The following is a 20,854-nucleotide window of genomic DNA, read 5'->3' on the forward strand; positions in this document are numbered from 1 at the left end:
ACAAAATTAAGATGGTAATTTCCCGATTTTTTAAAATCTAAAAATACGTAAGAACAAAGAAAATATATTAAAAAGGCAACAAATGGACTCCAAGTAATACAATTTCCTTTTTGACCTCTTCCTATTTTATTTTACAAAGTTTCCATCAAAAGTGTTCATGTAATTATCAGTTCTTGCTGACTGACATAGCAATATAGCAATATAGTAAATGAATGAATTCTGAACTTTGGGATATCACAAGCTTTGTTTCCTCCCATTTTGGTGAACATGGTTTAATAGGAAATTAAATTCTGCTGTTCTTTCTCTAAATAGCATTAAGTGTTATCTGAGTGAAATATGATTTCAAGATTTCTTTCCAGAACTGAGGGTAAAACACATATACAATAATTAACTGAAGATATGCAATTGGTGAAGTATTTTCTGTCATTGAGGCAAAGAAAGGAAAAAAGAAAGTGATGGCTCTTTATCCTGAGCAAAACGACACCAAAATTTACAGAGAATTAGCTCTCACTTCATAAAGAACAAAAGCAAGAGAGGGAGGGACAGAGCACAAAGGTCCTCAATCAAGAAAGCCCTCGTAAGTGCTTCTGATGCATCACTATAGAAATCTGCTTTCAACATAAAACAAAGAGGAGTCTTGTTTTATTGTTCTTAGATGAAATACTTCTAAACACTTTCCTGCTTTGCCTTAGTACAGATATTACAAAGACTATGAATGTGATTTTTAAAATAACCTTAACATCTCGAAAATATGTTAACATAGAGGGAATAGTGAGACAGAAACAAGTTTCAAAAGGGAAACATTCAGACTTTCAGAGAAAAAAGCTATTAATTTCTAACTGTAGTAATAATATTTGAAACAGATGTCTATCTACTTTCAAATCCAAACTGGATCATGGTTTACACAGTTTAATAAAACTTTAATTAAGGTTCTGGATCAGGGTAAACTGATCATGTCATGCAACTAAACACGTGCCCAATATTAACATCTCTTCAAGTTCCACTAATACTAAACTTAACCAGACTTTTCATAATTCATCCAAGGGAAAATATCATTCAAATTAATAAAAACACACAATTCATCCTCTTATTTCATTATATGAGCTCCTTGTTAGAAGCAAGCATTTGAAATAGAAATGGAAGAATCCCAAATTGAATAAAAAGGGAAGGAAATAACTTTGTTTCTGAGAGCTTCTTGTTTCTAACTAGACACATATTTTAATATGAATATCTGTGACCTTAAAATTTTGCATTTGAAAACATTTTGTAAGAAAGCTTTCTCTTAAATATTGATCAATTGACTGTAAATTTTCCTCATTCTATTTTTAGCGGAACAATCTTATATAAAGTAAGCTACTGTGCCAATGCCACTTAAAGACCTCTAAAATAAAGAAGAATGAACACTTGCTGAACAACTGTTGTATGCCAGGCAGATTTCTAGGTTCTCCATTTACTTCCCCCAGCATCCTTATTTAGTAGGTACTCTTACTATCCCCATTTTACAGATGAGGATGCTGAGTGGGAGAGCCAGCCTACAAACCCAGGTATCTACTTCCAAAATTCAGCGTCGAACATCTACACTGGCTTTAATTAAAATAGAGAAGAGAATTTTTTTTCCTATTTCATGTCCCAGAATGTGTTTGTAAAACAAATGACATTTTTTAAAAATCCCAAGCTTCTCACGTACTCTCAGAGTGAAATTTTCCACAATTACAAAGAAATAAAGATTAGAACCATATAAAAACAGAGAATTCCATCAGTCACTCAACACTAAACAAGCAACTCCATATTTGAGAAATATGGAGGAAAGAGAGGAACAGAACACACTTTTTGGCAATCAGTACAGTAAAAATGATGCCACTTACACTAACAATTCACGAAATTAGCTAATTAGCAACAGGGTGCAAGCAGAGAGAAGGAAGAAAATGAGTCCAGTTGAATGGGATAAATACAATATCTTGTAAAAACTATGAATCAGGTTTCAAAAGAAGGGAACAGCACAAGAGTAGTATCAGTATGAGAAACTGATAAGTGGTCCATGTAGGGTGTAAAGGTAGTTAGATTTTTTTTTTCAAACCAACTTCTAAGAAGAGTCCATACAAGGGGGATTTGCCTTACTCTGTTTCATATTCATTCTCATTTCTGATTTAAGAGTTTTAGGATCGTGAACCCTCACTCATTTCACAATGTTCATTCACTATGAACATTTTCAGCACTTCTTAAGAATTCAATTTTTTCTTTATCTTGTTTCCCTTAAGAACCAATAATTCAGGGGCGCCTGGGTGGCGCAGTCGGTTAAGCGTCCGACTTCAGCCAGGTCACGATCTCGCGGTCCGTGAGTTCGAGCCCCGCGTCAGGCTCTGGGCTGATGGCTCGGAGCCTGGAGCCTGTTTCCGATTCTGTGTCTCCCTCTCTCTCTGCCCCTCCCCCATTCATGCTCTGTCTCTCTCTGTCCCAAAAATAAAATAAAAACATTGAAAAAAAAATTTTTTTTAAAAAAAGAACAAATAATTCGTGTAAAACAATCAACTCTATAGTTTTCAGTGGAGGCTTCCTGCTTTAGATTAACAGCAAATGCTCCAAGGTGAATTTCCAGTGTCTCTCTTTGTTTTCTCAATTTTATTTTACTTAGCTTGATAAGTGTAATGAACCTGTTACTACAGGGTCTTTCAATACATACTGACATCCTATAGGGAAAGGTTTCAGAGAGGCATGCTGGGATTAAAAATTTGATATGGATAATATAGAAAATACCACGGAAACCTTAACACATATAAAAATAATAGAGTTGATTGCTGATGAAAATACAGTTTTTAAAAGGAAATTACTAATCAACTTGAAAATAACACTATATCAAGTTGCTTAAATGTTCTAAAGGAATGTGAACATTAAATCAATCCTAGAACAGTATAAAAAAAAGAGTATTATAGGAATAGAATGGGCACTAAATTCTCATACAACCAGCATAACTGTAGAACACCTCAACCTATTCAGTCTCTGTTTCTATTAAAAATCATTTTAAAAGACAATACTTAGTACAGGGAGTCACAGAAACAAGGGTAACCAATAAAGCACACAGATCATCTCATTGATTAGTGAAGTTACAATCACAAAAACGAACTTACATTGCTGGCATGCTCTGCATATTTTATCTCTAGTAAAATTAGCCATTATAATCCAACACAGTCAAAACATGAAACTGAATCTGACTTCTGAACAAAACCTTTTCAACAAATGCCTTAAAGTTCTTAGAAAATAATTCAAAAGAAGGAGTAAGATATTGATTGTAGAGTTACTTCCTACTCACCAAAATTATATGGAACCCCTGAGGAAAGGAATTATAGAAGCATGTAAAATGGTGCACAATATAATCATATGAGTTTTAAATATCAGTCTCTCATGCAAAGAACTATAAAATCTCAGACATGATAACATTTGGAAAGGACTTACTCTGTGAACATTCTCTTTTGTCTCTGAAATTCCAAATACCACCTGGGGCAGGGGGGGAATACAAACACGCCACAGTTATGGTGCCCTGCTCTAAAGAAACTAATGCCATACTACCTTTATTAAGTACGATAAGATTTGCTCATTTAGGTTACAGAATCACAGCATTTCAGAGCCAGAAAGACGGTACGGAGTTTGACCAGCCTTTTATTTAAGTGATTAGTCTAAGGTTCCAAAACTAATTATGGCCTTTCCTGCCTCCCAGTCGTGTGCTCTTTTCGACATACTACTTGTTTTCCTCCCCTAGAAGAGAGAACAGATGTAAAATGCTAAAATGAGAACAATAAATGTACTGAAACATATTAGTGTATCCCATCCATTACTGTGATGAGAAATTGCAAAACAAGAATTATTTGACCTGAGAAATGAGAACACAAAGAAGACTGGAATTATATGAGATTATGAAAGTTAAAGTAAAAAATAATCAACTGGTCCTTCCTTATTATATGGCTTCATAATAAAATTATGAAGGGTCATTCAATAATTTAAATGGCAGGTAAAATTAAAACAAATAAAAGGAAATACCCTTGACATGTACAACAAGCCTCCAGAAATACACAAGGTCACAGAACAGAGGTCATGTCGTTAAATCCAGTAACATGATTTTAAAATAATCTGGATCATTAGGGAAGCAAATATCTGATTATTTATGTTCAACATAAATATAATTTTCCATAATGGGAAAATTGTATTTTAGAATATAAGGAGTCACTAAGGAAGATTTCTATTTGTTACAAATCATACTATAGCTTAGTATGTTTGTTATAAATCATACTATAGCTTACTATGTTTTTGTGTTATTTATACTCCGTACTCCTTAGAAAAATCAAATGGTGATTACTGACTAGCAAAAATGTATTCATTTAACACATATATAGTACTTATAATAATAAATTTTTAAATTTAATTTTACTTATGATTACTTATAATGCCTCTTAATCAGTTTTAAATTTTGCTTTCCTCATAGCACTGTCTTCATGCAAAATACATGTTCGATCTGGTTTATTTTGGAAACTAAAGATTTCTTTTTTACTTTAAAAACTATCTTAGCTAAACTCCATGGACACAGCCAAGAGACCCCATTGCATTTTGCCGTAAAACACACACTATTATGCTGCAAATAAGGAAGGTTTTAGGATTCCTTCTAGAAAAGATGTGTGTGAAGATAGAAAGCAAGCATGTCACATAACATCCATTCTGGCAGGTTGCAAACCAGTCTGGAGAAACACTGTAGGAATTTCATTTCACTCTAGTGCATTCTGACAGATCAAAATAGAAGTGATAAAATATAGGTGATATCTCTTTATAGATGATGATCTAGACTCCACTTCAATATTTTAAAAAATGATATACTTGAGTTTCAATACCAAACTCTCCTTGAAGGTTTTTCGTTTTGTTTTTGAGAGAGAGGGAGGAACAGAGACAGAGGGAGAAAGAGAGTCTTAACCAGGCTTCACACACAGTGCAGAATCCATGCAGGGCTCAATCCCATGACCCTGGGATCTTGACCTGAGCCGAAATCAAGAGTCGATGTTTAACGGACTAAGCCACCCAGGCGCACCCCCCGCCTTGAAGATTTTTATTGTGTTTTTAGTATATACCTTCTGTTCCCTCGCAACAACTGAACTTTTGCCAAACCCCAGAGTCCAGTTTACTATTAGGTATACGTTATGGTGCCTCCTTCAAAATCAGGTTTTGAATCTAACCAATCATTTCAGATAAACTGGTGATTTTTAAATGATTTTTCATCATTTGCATCTCTATAGTCTCAGCAAATTATTTGAGGTATTTGATTTCCCAAATTCACTAATATGTCACTGTATTTAACCCATGTTAAATGCCCCTCATCTATTTCTCTCTCACACACACACACATATACACAAATATGTGTGGATCAAATCAAAGTCAATTTTACTAAAGAGGTGGTAACTTTGCTCTAAAAAGCAGTGTCCATACTCTCTGTATAGAAATGTTCCATAACTTAAAGGAGAAAAAAAGGAGATTATACCATTTAAGGTTCAAAATGTTTTCCCAAAGATTTTCAAAATTTTCTCTTTATCAATCTCTCTTCTCAACACGTGATCAAGAACCCAAGTCTCTATCTTGAAAACTCCTTAACAATCAGCCTTTTCCTATGCTCTCACAGCACCTACCACAGACAATTACCATTTCAAAGAGTTTTTATGCATAGGCTTCTTCCTTCCTCAGGAGTCTTTCCAAGTTCTCCAAGGCTCTTTCCAAGACCACCAGGACGGAGTGACAGTAATTTTGTAGTATCAATAACCAACACAACGTCCGGCTCTAAGAGGTTTTCAACATTTAAGCAAGGATTTAGAATCAGATGGTCCTATGCTAGGTACAGATTAGGATCTAGATTAAGTCCTACACCTGAACTTCACTGTGCCTTAAATTCCTTCACCTGTAACATGGAGATAACAATCACTACTATCTTAAACAGGATGGACTTATTTAGAACATGGTCTAGAACTTAAGAAAGACTCAGACACAATAACCCCCCACCTTTTTTAATTAATTATTTATTTTTGAGACAGAGACAACCCAAGCAGGGGAGGAGGGGCAAAGAGACAAAGAGAGAGAAGCTCAAGCAGGATCCCCACTGCCAGCACAGAGCCCAACTCAGGCTCGATCCCACCAACCATGAGATCATGACCTAAGCCGAAACCAAGAGCTTAACACTTAACTGACTGAGCCACCCAGGCACCCTAGTAACCCCCTTTTTTGCTTATATATAACTTTTTGTTTATATATAATTGCATTTCAACCATCCCTATTAACGCTAAGTTTCATCTCTTTTATCCACCGTCTTTCAAATTTCTCTAAACTAGTGTTATAATTATTTCTTGGTAATTTGGCAATGTTGTGAGGTCTACATATGCTAAAGCATTCTTCACTGAAGAATTCAGCAAACAATGGAGGGGGCGCTAGCTCTGAATTTTTTCAACAGTAATTATGTCTTAGCAAATTAAAAGATGTGTGCAGCCTCAAGGGAAAAACCAGTGGATACAATCCATGTATTTTTTTTAGAATCCCTTGACAAGATACTACCCCAAAAGTTATTTAAAAAAAAAAAAAAAAGTTTCCCCAGAGGATTTCCTGAACTTCTGCTGGAGAAACAAAGAAAGTGGGGGGAAAAAAAAAAGGCATTGCTTTGGCTGGAAAGCTATAAATAGGGAAGGTGCTGGAAGTGGTCTTATTTAACATCTTTATAAATGATGTAAAAGAGGAAATGTAGATTAAATTTTCCAGGTCTGCAAAAGACACTAACTTTTTCCAGTACGTGAAATGCCAAGTCAGTGGGATAACCTACAAGATTTCCAAAACTTTATGAGTTACTAGGGGGAAAACATCAAATAAAAGTCAAAGTGGAAAACTATAGGGTTAGGCATGTAGGGGAAGAAGTAACAGACCATACTTCTCAGGATAATGGGCCTTAGTTATCATAAAAAGGAGCTTAAAAGACTGCATGAATGTGCTCCCATGGCCAACAAAGCTAACAATGGCACCAATATCACTCAAGAACAAAACTCATGGTACTCATCCCATTTAAAACTACAGCTCATCTTTACAGTTCATCTTTACTTGAAATACCACAAGCAGTTCTAGTCTACTACAGCCTAGCACTCCAAAAAATCAGTTGCTGAATGAAATTATAACTCTAATTTCACCAAAAAGAGAAGGGAAAAAAATATTTAGAAGCTAAGGAAAATCCAAGCAAATAAAAATAAATGATCAAGTTGACCACAGGAGAGTCTTGTGGAAAAAAAAAAAAAACAAGGAAGATCAGCATCTGTCAGCCAACAAAGGTGAAGACTACAAGGGAGCATTACAGATGTCAAGGCTCTCTACAATGTCAAGGCTCGCTACAATGTCAAAGCTCTCTACAATGACGGAAAGTAGGAACATGGCAAAAATGAAGCTAAGGAACTGCTGCCACACTTCAACGAGAATTCATAATCTGGTTGAGAAATGAAATATAAATATAATCCAGGAAGTTAAACTAAAAAATTCTAAGCATTTTCAAAAAGAGGGTAATTTAATTGAGAAAAACTAAGGTATTTGAAGGATAGAAGTCTGAATTTTCAGCCTGAAATCATGGAACACCAACCCAGCCTTCCCAAAACACACCCCCTGATGGCATCATCTAAAGACAGAATAATAGACTGAGTCAACATGGCACTTCATAGATGTTCTCATCAACTTCTCATTTTGTCTTTCCCATACTCTGTCTATTTGTGCTCAGCATTTATTTTGTGGTAATGTATCATCTGTAATTTTAAACACCTTTCCCCTCAGAGCAAGACTCAATTATCTCTTTGACACATACTGCATCAAGTTCTTTCACACTGCATAAACATTTAATAATTCCAGCTGTAAGAAAGACATTATTCACAAACTGAAGAAAAAAAATATTATTGTTAAACTGCATTATACCTTCCAGGTTTAGGAGAGATGAGCCAAAAAAGGAATTTACAGTCTCATGGTAAGTCAAGCTGCATACTAGTTGAGTTGTAAGAAAAATGTTTAATATATAACAATAACTTTCAAATCACAATTATAAATATGTGAAATTTCAAGAAATATATAAGCTAGAGAGTATTTGGAGAAAGTCTATATAATGCAATTACAGATTTTTGTATATCAAAGAGATTGTATAAAGGAATAAAAACTGTCTAGATATAAGAACACCTACAATATATTTTGTATAGTATGTCCATGCCATGTTTAGTTTTAGCTGTAAGAATGCACTTTTTAAAATGTTTAAAACATGGATATTTCATAAAAACACCGAGTGGAATTATAGTTAAATAAGTGACTTCATAACAAAATAGAAATTTATCTTGCTGCTATTATCAGTCTATGATATTAAAGTATTTTAAGATTAGGTCTGAGGAATATCAAATCATCATGTCAATTATGCTAACTTAGTCAAAACTCCAATCAGTCAGAGGATGTGAAGCTAGTAAGGACCTTGGGAATACTCTACAGGTTCAGAATCCTAGAAATGAGCAAGTTTTAACCTCTCTGGCTCAGAAAAAGTAATCCGAAGAAATGACGCTTTCAAAATAAGAGCAAAACAGAGGAAAAAAACAGAAGGGGAGAGGGAGGGAAAGTAGGATGGTACAGACAGTATACAGAACACAAACGAGCATCCGTGTGTGCACAAAATAACTGCAAGTCTCACATCCAGACTGTGGCAGATTCAGCACAAGTTTTTTGAAAAGCTAAATATGTTTTTAATACTTCTAAAGTGCTATACACATGAAGTATCAAGCAATAAAGGCATTAAGTTACAGTCCTCGTACCAAAGTATATAAAACATGTCCCCATAATGCTGATCACAAAGGATAAATTTTACCACTAAAACACTTGAACACTGAGTTTTTCTAAGGAGTTTTCAATTTCTACATGGCTTTGGAAAACAACAGATTACAACATTAAGAGAAGGCAGAAAATGTAGTATACAAAATCTTTGATGTGCCTGAAATACGCAAGGTTTCAAGGAAATAGATTTTTTAAGAACTTTTGGATCATCTGCCATTTTTACAAAACAACAGCACCTGCTTTTATCAGTAAAGGGGTCAAAACTTACATTCTATGAAACATTTTTCAGGAGAAGTTTATATATGACTTATCTTAGCCTTAACATACTCTACAGAATGCTAACATGACAAAATTTAAATAAGTTTAAGTTCTAGAATTAACAATTTCTTACACCATCTGTGTCTAAAGAAGAAGCACACATTATTCCATAAATATGCATAATTATTGGGTAGGAAATGCCTAATTTGCCTACAAAACTCACAAGGGTTTGATGACTGAAGCAAGGAGTGAATCAGGTCCACTGAGAATTACTAAGAAAAACATAATCAGACATAAATGCCACAGAATACAAAGATCATTTTCCAAATTGGTTCCAGAAACAGCTCCTAGGTAAATTTCCATGAAAAGCTAATTTAATTCAATTAAACAGTGTAGCATGGTTTTCCTCTTTAAAAAAGAGTTTAAATATTTTCATTTGCTAAAGATATTAAAGATAAGTGTTTTAAAGAGTGGCTGATTTAATCTTGAGTCAGATGAGGATTCAAAATTGTGGAAGGACTTCTGAATGAAAAAGGACTTAGTGAGCAAGATACACTTTAATCACTACAGCATAAATCCATCATTTACGAAGTACACCGAGTAAAACTTACAATGGTTACAACTGTTCAAGTCTTTATACACTGCCATATAAATACAACATTATTTCCCACTCAAAATTGTAAGACAAGAAAAAATACTGAGAGACACTGTCCTCTGTATTAGTATATTATGAGAGCCCTACCTCCAACATGAAATGAAAGAAACAGAGTTATCATCTTAAAATTAAATAAATTTGTTTTGGATAACTCAGGTTTCCCTGGATAACATTTCCTAGTTAACCTCAAGATTATATAAGTTCACTCACAGTCCACTTGGGATGAGTAAGTAATGCCTCCGAAGCAGTCTGGTCACGGACTCTTCTGCGTCCATCTGGCTGCTGGCTGGAACACTGGAATGACTCATAAAAATGAAGCAACCTGAGGTCACCTACTCCAGGTCTTTTAAAAAGAATTGCCAACTGCTTACCAGGTGGTTCCAATTTCCGAATGAGAGAGAAACTCATTCTAGATACACCATTTTATTTTCATATTGTCTCTGGCCACAGAATTTGGGGAGAAAGGAAGGAAGCTCTTTTGAAATGTAGATTACCAATCATCTGAAAGCCAGAAATCACCAAGTTTCTTGGATTAAGAATATTACATAAAGTCAAGTGAAAAAGAAAGGCAAGACACAAAACTCTATTATATTATGCTCCAAACTTTATAAAGAAAAAAAAAAAGACCCAAAATGTCAAGAGTGACTATTTCCGTGTAGTAGAAGCCTGAGTGATTTTTATTTTGTTAGTTTCCTGCATTCCCCAAGTTCACATCAATGAATACATATTCTCTGCTGTTAGAAAAAAAATAAAAGTAGCTTTCTAGAAAATAGTATAGACTGTAAACTTTGGGCTCAGTAAGTCCCAGAGGTCCAGAGTATACTCACAACTATACTGGCAAAAATTCTTTCTCTGGGTAAAAAAAAAAAAATATTCATTTTACTTTTAAAAAGAAAAAGGGAAAGAAAAAAAACCCAAGAATGATGTGTGTGACAGATAGAGGAAAAATATCCCGGCAACAAGAATGGTTCCTTTCTTTCAGGAGACAATAAATAGACTGGTGAAATGTTTAGTAAATTATTTCTATCAATTTTTCCCAAAGTATGTTCTAAGGAATACTAATTCAATACTAGCATTGAATATATGCAAGGAAAAATACAAGTCCCGTGGTCAAATACCCCCTGGGGGACTGCCACAGGCACAGGAGCATAATACAGGTTCACAGAAGTATTGCAGTTGGAAAATAGCTATTCCCTCATTTCTCTGATCATTCGTTTACTTATCAAATGCTTCTGTGGTGTTTACTACCTGCCTGGCATTGTTCTAAACCCTTTACAAATATTCACTATTCTAAACCTCAAACAAACCTAGGAAGTAATCACTGTTATTGTCATCCCCATTTTACAGATCATGCAGAGACAAACAAGGTTCAGTAATTTGCCCAAAGTCAGACAGCTAATAAGCAACAGAGCCAAGATTCAAAGCCAGTCAAACTCCAGAGTCCCCACAGTTAGCAATGGGACGCTGCCACCCGTGGGATCCTTCTTGAGTTAAACACCTGACATTCACAAAACCATGGTTCCATGGGATACATCGAGGAAAGAAATGAAATAAAGTAAAACCTACTGTTATACGTAAATTGCTTTCCTGAATTAGTCATATAGCCTACACTTCTTCAAACTCCAATTTTTCATTTAATATGTGATAAGATAGAGATAACTAGCAATGGTGTTAGGCCTAAAAATTTCTGGAATATAATTACTAGACAAAAGAGGTTTGATTACATTGTTTTCCCTCTCTGTTGTCGTTTGGTTTTATCAGACATAATTCAAAGGAGTTTTGATGAAATAGAAATCTGTACAACTTAAGCCATTTTTTTAAGTTTATTTATTTATTTTGAGAGAGAGAGAGAGAGAGAGAAAGCACGAGTCGGAAAGGGGCAGAGGGAGAGGGAGAGAGAGAGAATCCCAAGCAGGCTCCACACTGTCAGCACAGAGCCCAATGTGGGGTTCAAACCCATGAACCGTGATATCATAATCTCAGTTGAAGGCAGATGCTTAACCCACTGAGCCACCCAGTCACCCCTGACTGAAGGCATTTCTATACCCTCAAGTTCCTAATTTCGAGAGAGTATTAATTTTGAGGCTCCTAATTTCGAGAGACTATTTTTGTGGTAGGATTATTAGTCATTTTCATTTTCTTCATGCTTATCTAACTTTTTAAAAATCCTAATAAATATAACCAACAGTGATCATTAACTATCAGGTTATACATTAAATCTTATGTCTTAAAATGAACAGATTGATGTACAATGGTATTGTCAATGTCTGGTTAAGCGAAAAATGCAAGTAACAAGATAATCATTGTGACCTTGGTTTTATTTAAAAATACATAAAAATGCACAAAAAAATTCTTAAAGAGGATATAGATGTATACCATAATACTAAGTTTAAGTAATGGTATAAAGCAACTGTAGGTTTACCTACAATTTCTACTTATCCTACCAAGATTTATTATTTGTGTCTCTAGGAAAATCTTCTAAAATTCATACATAAAGAGTCTGGATAACAGACGCAGGTCAGCAAAAGCCCCTGACCATTGCTTGTGATCTCAAGCAAAGTGAGAGTCCTTCCTACTACTCTCTCCCACTACACCCTTCTAATTTCCTTCATAGCCTTAATCACAACTTCATTTCTAAATATTGTTTAGGGATTTTTTTTGTGTTTTTTGTTTTTTGTTTTTCCTGCTCCTTCCAATCCTCATGCCACATAAGGGTAAACATCTGCCTTTTGGTATCCACAATGCCTTGCATACTGCCTGGCCCTAAATACTGACTCTGTAAATATGTACTGTACTAATGAATGAGTAAGAGTGAATGAAACAATCAAATTACATATAGAGGAGGTAAACAGATGACTGTCAATTAAAGTGTTTAAACCAATAAATTTGTTGACAGATTTATATAACAACAACTTAGGTTTTCTATGCCACTGTTTCATGAATAGAAGAATAAAAATCGGGGTGAAAAGCAGATGTCCAATACAGGTAAGGGTGGCCAACTTTTCTTATCAATCCAAGAAGCCTCCAAAAAGGAGGCTTTCAGAAGCTGAATCAACAGAAAATGACACCGTAACTGTTACAACTTCTGATAAGTTGGTAAGAGGATTTATCTAAGGTACAGACAGGAGTTTAGAAGAACCCTGAAGGATAGTACAGTAAAGCAGGATAGTAAAAGCAGAGATTCTGAGATTACTGGAAGGAAGCCTACCTTAAGAAAAGTAGTGCCTTTCAGTGCAGGGACCCAGGCAGCCCAAGTTGATCTAGCAGAGAAGGAGCCAAGAAAATTAAGAGCCTCTTCTCCACTCTCCCCTTAATCTCCTGCTGGGGTTCCCCAATGACCTAAGCCATCTGGAAATCAGAAAAGCTCACCCAGATATTGTCCTAGGCAGAGAGCATAAGGGAGAAGGGTTCAAAGTGCATCTGGAGAGGCAAAGAGAACACTCCTCACACAGAAGGCAATGGGATACTGCAGGAGGTTTTATTAACAAAATAGAGGTAAGGAAACAGAGTTAAGGAAAAGAAGATGTGGCCTCTTGACTAACGGAAAAGGATTAAAACAGTGAAAAGAACTGCTAGATACAGTAAGGTGATTCCAAGTTGTTTGCAACCCCATTTGAATAGAGCACTACATTCAGTAATAAGAGGAAGGATTTGGGGATAATCCCTCATTATTTGTACTATTATGGCTCAATGTCTATTGGACAACAGAACTGATAATTTCGTATCTTTTAAGATGGCTGTAAAATTTATTAGTTAGATAAAAGTCACTGATTTCTATTGATAGATTAATTTAGACAAAGGCACCATCATTACAGACTTCCTTGGGAGTCATTTTAGGTTCATAAATCAACAAATTAACTAGTGACAGATGTGTCTGTACTTGTTTAAGTCCCTGTCTATGCAACTGCTATAAAAATGACTAAAATATTTATCTCAAGAGAGCCAGGCAAGAAAAGGTTATAAAGAGATACCCTGGATTGTATCTTTCTTCCTTTAGCCAATAAGGAAATACAACCTTCAGAAAAATCATTTCCAAACTTGCCACTTAGTACCTTCTAAAGCTGCAGGCACATGCAGCCATATACTTGCTGAAAGACAAGAGAACTGAACTGAGCTGAGTGAAAACTATAGGTCCTCTAGAAGACTGCATTCAGCAGCATTCCACAAATATGTACTGAATGCCTCCTATGTACTGGTTCTTTGCAAAGGGCTGAGATACAAGGATGGGTGAGATCCACATCTAACAACGCGGACTTCGCAGTGAAGTTCTTACAGAAGCATTGCTGTTTTCAAAGCTGAGAGCTAGAGAAAAATGCCACTGAAGCCTGATTAAAGGAATTCTAGCTTACTTGGTTCCTTTCCTCTGTAACCAGAACACAAATTGTATGTAAATGAAGTGATGTTAGTTAGTTGAAACTGTCAAGCATCCGTGCATAGTCCAGAGTCTGCCCTGAAGAACCTTGCCAGGATATACTGCACCCTCTGAGTCAAGGCGCTTATAGCCCAGGAGATATTTGAAGGAAGGTAAGGAGGTGACATGTGGGAAATGAAGTGTGGATGTAAGAGTAAAAGCAAGTATTGAGCCAGTGGATTGCTGCAATGTTGATCAAGATGGGGGAAATGATTCAACTCCGTGACTCTTATTCAGTAATAAGAACAACATCTGATCAATTTCTCTGGGTTCCACCCTTGGCCAAACCACCGAACTATCAGCGAGATCCTTCTCATAGCCTCCCTCATCATCTTACTTCAGACATTCCTGCTCACACTACAGACATGCTAAGTCATACTTATTGACTCCTCTGTATAAAATCTTCCAAGGTGGTTCAATAAAATACTCCATAACATGGGCCTGGCTATCTCTCTGACCTCATTCTTACCATTTCCTTTAATTGCCTGAGTCCAACCACACTGACAAGCGTGTGCCCAACTTGCTGCTGCTTTAGAGACAGCTTTGATATTCCCTCTTCCAGGAAGTTCTCCCGGATTTCCACTGTGCTGGCTTTCTTGGTATTCAGGGACACCCTCAGAAAGGACTTCCATGGCTACCCCATATAAAGAATAGCCCCAGCCACGTGCTGTCATACCTCCCTGTCTTATTTTCCGAATGTCAGTCTTCACTCCTGGAAATGGTCTTACTCATGTGCTTGCTCCTGGTTGTTTTCTCTTTCTAGAATGCAAGTTCAACGACAGCAGAAGCCTGGGGTCTCTTATGGCTACAGTATCCCTGAGGTGTATAACAACACCAGGCAGAGAGGAGGCACTCAAACATTTAAGTAAAATGAATGTAATTAAGATTACCAGGATGTAAAGTAGATACTCTAAAAATCGTGAAAACAGTTTATTGCCTGATGTACTTTATTATATAATACCCTACTTCTGTCTCAATACTATAGACCTTAATAAATACTCAGAAGTAACAAAATGCCCCTCTTGTCCACTCCCAAACCTTCATTTATTTATCTATCTCTAATAAGTTTTAGTTTTCTTCAATTTTAATTATAAATTCAGTGTGAGTGCGTATTTCTAGCCCTATCCCCTCCCTCCTGGGAATACTGGGTGCCTCTATATAGTCCAACATTTCCACTTAAATTTCTACCATCACATCAAATTCAGCATATGAGAACTTGAAATTAGTATCTCTCAGGCAAAATCAGCTCCTCCTGGGGCGTCTGGGTGGCTCAGCCAGTTGAGAGTCTGACTTCGGCTCAGGTCATGATGTCATGGCTCCTGAGTTCCAGCCTTGCACCGGGCTCTCTGCTGCCCACTAGAGCCTGCTTTGGATCCTCTGTCCCCTCTCTCTCTGCCCCACCCCCACTCATGCTCCCTCTCTCTCTTTCTCAAAAATAAACTTTTTTTTTTTTAATCAGCTTCTCCTTCTATCCTAATAACTTTATCAACCATCCTCCAAATACCCAGATTTAAAAGCTAGGAATTATCTTGATTATGAAATTCAAGAATCACAAGAGAGATTGGAAAAGTAAGTGGTCTTGAAGCTTTCTTTAAACTGTGTTAGTCTTTTTTCAAACAAAAGTTCACAGGGAAGTCTGATATGTAAAACAGATGAATATGTAGTTGTTCTGGGAGTTAAACCGGTGGTCTCTGAAGAAAAACTTCAAAAAGTGCTCCTAATCTGGTCCAAACTTCCTTTCTTTTTTCCCTACCCCCACTCAACACATGCACAGAAATTTACAGAGGAGAAAATTTAATCCAGAGAATGTGAATCTTCTATTCAGGTAGAAGTAAGTAGTCTGCCCAAGATGACACAGCATAACGCTTCGCATAAATGCACTTAGAAGTCAATGTTCGAAAGACAACTATTACCTCCATGATTATGTATAACCAATGATTATCAGTTGTTGCAAGATGGTCAGTTTCACGCATGGCTGTCACTGGTTAGCATGAGAAGAAATCTTCAGAGGTTAGATAGTAAATGTTAGCTCCTGGTAATGGATTTACTTCTAGCGAATGAAGGCAAGCAGGAGTCCAGGGGAAAGGACTGTGGCTTCATTGTCTATTGTTGAACAAGGTTTTCAAATTGTTGAGGCCTCATCCTCTTCATCTTTAATATTAATGTGTGTGAGGAGATGCTTTCTAAGACTGTCTCATCCCTCCGTCTGTGATCTATTACACCACACTATAGCATTTCCTTTGAGCTACTGCACCTACAGAGAATTAGCATCGCAAGTTAAAGACAAATCACCCTTCAAGGAATTTTTGACTATCGTAGGGCAGGTACTTCACTGGGCATCTGAAATTCAGGGAAGGAAAGAAAAGACACACTATTTTATTTCAATGAAAAGACAGCCCAGTGAGGAAGAGCCCAGCAAGGAACCAGATGGGCGGAGAGGGGAACAATGAGAGGTGTGCCCAGAAACGGAGCAGCAGTGATGAGGAGGCTTAGGAAAATTAGGAAGGGATTTGCCAGGTTGGAGTGGGTGACAACTGACTTTAGATTTGGATGATAAACACGAGTTGACTGCTGGAGGCTGCTATATGCACCAAAAGAGATCACATTTTAAATTACCTTACACTGTTAAATAATAAAATCAGTATTTACTGTATAAAAATGTTTTATCAGGCCATCTCACACAGTTTTCAAAGTTTACGAGGAAAAAATTAAGTCAATTTCCTCTTAATAAATATTATTTAATGACTGGAACATTCTGAGGGACATATGTGAACACACCCCAAGTAGAGGCAGCACGTCACTGAGGGACAATAATCTAACAGGGAATTCAGACAACCCTGCCTGGGCTAAACACCACGCAGCACCTGGCAGACAAGGTGGCAAAGCCCCTATAAATAGTGATGATTCACTAACGTGACATAAATCAGGATTTTAACTCACCAAAAGCTAACATTTTGATTTAAAATCACAAATCAGTGCCATTAAAACTCATCAGGAGACCCTAGCACATGAGTAATGAGATCATATCAACTTCTATCTCGTGAGCAAAAGGAAAAGGTGGTTTTCTAAATGGTAATTCAGATTGGACAAATAACACACTGTATCAAGTTTTGTAGCCCTCGGCCATATTTTGCTAAAAACAAAGGTACATTATGCATGACTAAAGAAAACAGTGAAAATCAGAGCAATTAATTTCCCAGCTATGTTTCCCATAAAAAACCATCACTACTATGATTTGCTTACAGCACACAACCTGGTTTTGCATCACACAATGATCTAAGTGTGTAATAACTTGCATATTTCACTAAGATGTAATATCCTTCAAAACGTCCTTACAGTGAGAGTTTTCCAAAGAAATTATTGATCTCTGGAAGGTCTCATGTTTTAAAATTACTGACAAATCCTTTCCTATTTTCTTTGCAGTTAAAAATAATTCTTCTTGATCACTGGAGTGTAAAGAGGTGTAAGAGTACAAAGACGGAATATTTTCTCAAAAACAAATGTCCCAGTCGACACAGGACATTTCTCATAATTTTCCCAAAACAATAATTAGGAGAGTTGTCACTAGGATCCTCAAAATATATGCAAGAAACACAGATAATTCGTTGGCATCAGTTTAGTACAGCGAGACATTTCCACAAATACTTTTCAAATTATTTTCAAATACTTTTTGGCTGACTCCTCTCATGATTGGAGGCTTTGTGTTTCTTTCCACAATTCAGAAACGCTTCTCAGGTGGTTCTGCTTCACTGCAGATACGTTTGGTACATTCTCTTTATATGTTGGAGGCAATTAAGCGGCTCTCTTCTTCTGTTTTCTTTCACTGGCACCTCTGTGGCTGCTCAGTCACTGACCTCACCTTGGTGGAAAGGTGACTAAGAAAAGAGCAATTCCTAATAACTCACGGAAACTACAGAGTTCCCATTCTGTGGAGAACAAATGCGAAGGACCCAGGATCCAGCTGAAGTGGTGCAGCTCAAAAGGAATAAGACACTGGACAACTTCCGGAGGATCCTCTCTAATATCTGAAACCCTAACCCCGCAAGGGACAGACAGAAATATGGGGGCCCTGACAGACACGGTCACGAGTGGATTGATGAGCGCTGAGAGCGAAGAGTCAGAAGTAGAGACAGACGAGCAGCAGAAAGCCTGCAAACGAGAGAGACTGAAAAGAGTGTAGGAGACAGAGAGGGAAGAAGATAAGGAGACAGAGAGGGAGGGACACGGAGACTGAAAAGGGGGTGGGGAGAGGGAGACGCACACAAACAGGCCCAGGGAGAGACAGAGAGAGGAGGTGGGGAGAGGGCGAGAGGCAGAGATAGAGAACGGGAGAGAGAGAAACATTTGAGAACGCAACAGACACAGTAAGAGAGGGAAAGAGACGGAGGGAAAGAGGCAACAGCGGCAGACACCGAGAGCCGAGTCCGCGACTCCAGACCAGCCCGCTGCGCACTTTCTCCCGCCGCAGAGCGCAGTCCCGGGAGGCTTCCGAGGCAGGTGGCTCGGCCGAGCTGGGTGTCTGCGGGTCCTGCCTCCCAGGCTGCCGGACTCGCGCCCGTTTCCCCCGATCCCGGGCTGCCCTCCGCTCGCCCTCCCGCCCCATCCCTGGGTGCGCAGGTCCCGACTCCCCGCCTCGGCGCGTCCCTCCTTCCCCCGGTACGGAGCACGTGTCCCGCCCGCAGCTGCCTCTGCCCCCAACTCCCCGCCAGCGCCGGCACGAGGTTTCGGGGTCCCGGCAGCGCCGCCCGCGCACAAAGCCCAGGCGGCCACCTTGTGACCCGCTGCCCGCCGCCGCGCCGCCCCACGGCCGCGCTGCACGTTCTCCTCCTCTCCCCCTGCGCGCTGGCTCCTTACCGCAGCGCCGCCACCGGCTCCGCGCCGCCCCCCTGCCCACGCCGGCTCCGCTGCCTCCCGCTCGCTTGCAGGGACGAGCCCCACGCGCAAGCCCCCACCCCCACCCCCCCGCGCCTTACCCGCCGCTGAGCTCCCGGCACCGGCGTCCTGGGCGCCGCTGTCCCCGCGGCCCCCCAACTGTCCGGGCGCCCCGCGCAGGCCCCACGCCAACTCCGCGCCCCGCGCCCCGCCGCACCGTCAACTTCTGGCCGCCGCGGCCGCTCTGCCGCCGCCGCGGGACTTTTTTTTTTTTTCCTCTCGCTCCTCGGCTGCCTCTGGATTTTTTTTTTTTTTTTTTTTTCACTTGCCCTCTCCAGCTCCCACTAGTGATTGGAGACTGAGAGCCAAGTACTTAGCGGAGGGATTACACTTCTCGGCGCACTTGGAGCTGCCCCAGCTCCGCTGCCTGTGTAAGGAGTGGTGAGCGGACTCGGGGAGCTGCGCTGTTCATGCCCTTCCCCAGCCCCGGGTCCAGGGGGAACTTCCACAGCTTAGCCCGCTTCGCAGAGCATCACTTGGATGGCAGTCCTAGATGTGTGGAAGAAGGGGTTTCAAAACAGGCTAGGTTACAAGAACAAAGATTCGTGGGATTACGGTACATTGAGAGCTGAAAGGGACTCCCAAAGACAATCTAGTGCCGGGAATTTGAACTTCTCAGGGCCACTGACACTTTGGAGAAGTTGATAAAATGCTGACGCACCTCGCAGAAAATACGCACACACATCCGATTATGTCTGCTTTTCTGGGCCGGGGTGTAGGAACTCTGAAACACACAGTTGGACCTCCTAGGGAAATGAATTATTTCCTTTCCTCAAATATTTTGAAACTGGTGAAAGAAAGAAAGAGGGAGGGAGAGAAAAAAAGAAAGAAAGAAAGAAAGAAAGAAAGAAAGAAAGAAAGAAAGAAAGAAAGAAAGAAAGAAAGAAAGAAAGAAAGAAAGAAAGAAAGAAAGAAAGAAAAGAAAGAAAAGAAAACGCCCTCCATTTATATTTGATGAAATTTTATAATTAGTAGTGTTTATTTTGGAAAAGTATGTAACCGCTTTACTTTGTGGTCTCCTTGCGAAAACTTTGTGTTGAAACATTTTCTACGGAAGTAAATATAAATTAAGCTAGTCCACAGTCTTTCGGGAGACTTGGGGAGAAGAGTTAACTTTTTTAAATCAGCGGTTTTCCAGTTCTGTCTCCCAGGGAGATATCTTGTGACTTATAATTTTTTTTTAACTCCCAAGGCCTTTTCAGCTGCCTATCCTCAGAATTAATTCCCTTTTTTTGAAAAACTTTTCTATCTTGTAAATATACCGATAATTCCTCCTTCATCACCAAATGTGTGATTTAAATGACTTAATGACATTTCATCATGACCTAGCTTTTTTCCAATTTTCTTCATCTGTCTCTATTGCCTATTTACTACCCTGTCTTGGCAAACCTTTTTCTTTCAACTCCTCCCTTTTCTAAAATTATTCCCATTGGTTTTTGTTGTTGTTGTTAGACATTAAGTATCTTTTTAACTCATCAATAACTCAATTGTATATAAATTTATTTTATACAGCTCCCAAGTTAGGAACAGGTGGTACTCCAGGCATTTACTGATGAGTTTGTGAAATACACACACATTTCCCCCAAAGAAATTTTAGGATCCCCGTAAAAGTATATTTGCCCCCTAACGTACCTGAACCATACATAATATTATCAGGACTAAACTGAATTCTGGTGCCTGATGCTGGACTGGAAGAAGAAAGGTCTGTTTAGTATAACACTAGAAAATTTTCAGAACAGGTAGTGTTT

General features: G+C 38.4%; 1 protein-coding gene across 9 annotated transcripts in view; it reads right to left on the bottom strand.

Annotated features, from left to right (window-relative positions):
* Positions 1–19,284, bottom strand: part of BMPR1B (bone morphogenetic protein receptor type 1B) — a 419,833-nt gene extending 400,549 nt beyond the window's left edge. For 5 of the 9 annotated variants that reach the window (XM_045056074.1, XM_045056067.1, XM_045056070.1 and 2 more), the window contains exon 1: positions 19,148–19,278. The gene's annotated coding sequence lies outside the window, so the exon portion shown is untranslated. Of the gene's footprint in view, positions 1–19,147 lie in introns of all 9 variants that reach the window. The other 4 variants (XM_023252925.2, XM_045056071.1, XM_045056075.1 and 1 more) reach the window with 2 other exon arrangements.
* Between the last annotated feature and the right edge of the window lie 1,570 nt (positions 19,285–20,854).

This window comes from Felis catus, chromosome B1, assembly GCF_018350175.1.
Source record: "Felis catus isolate Fca126 chromosome B1, F.catus_Fca126_mat1.0, whole genome shotgun sequence".
NCBI classification, from domain to species: Eukaryota; Metazoa; Chordata; class Mammalia; order Carnivora; family Felidae; genus Felis; species Felis catus.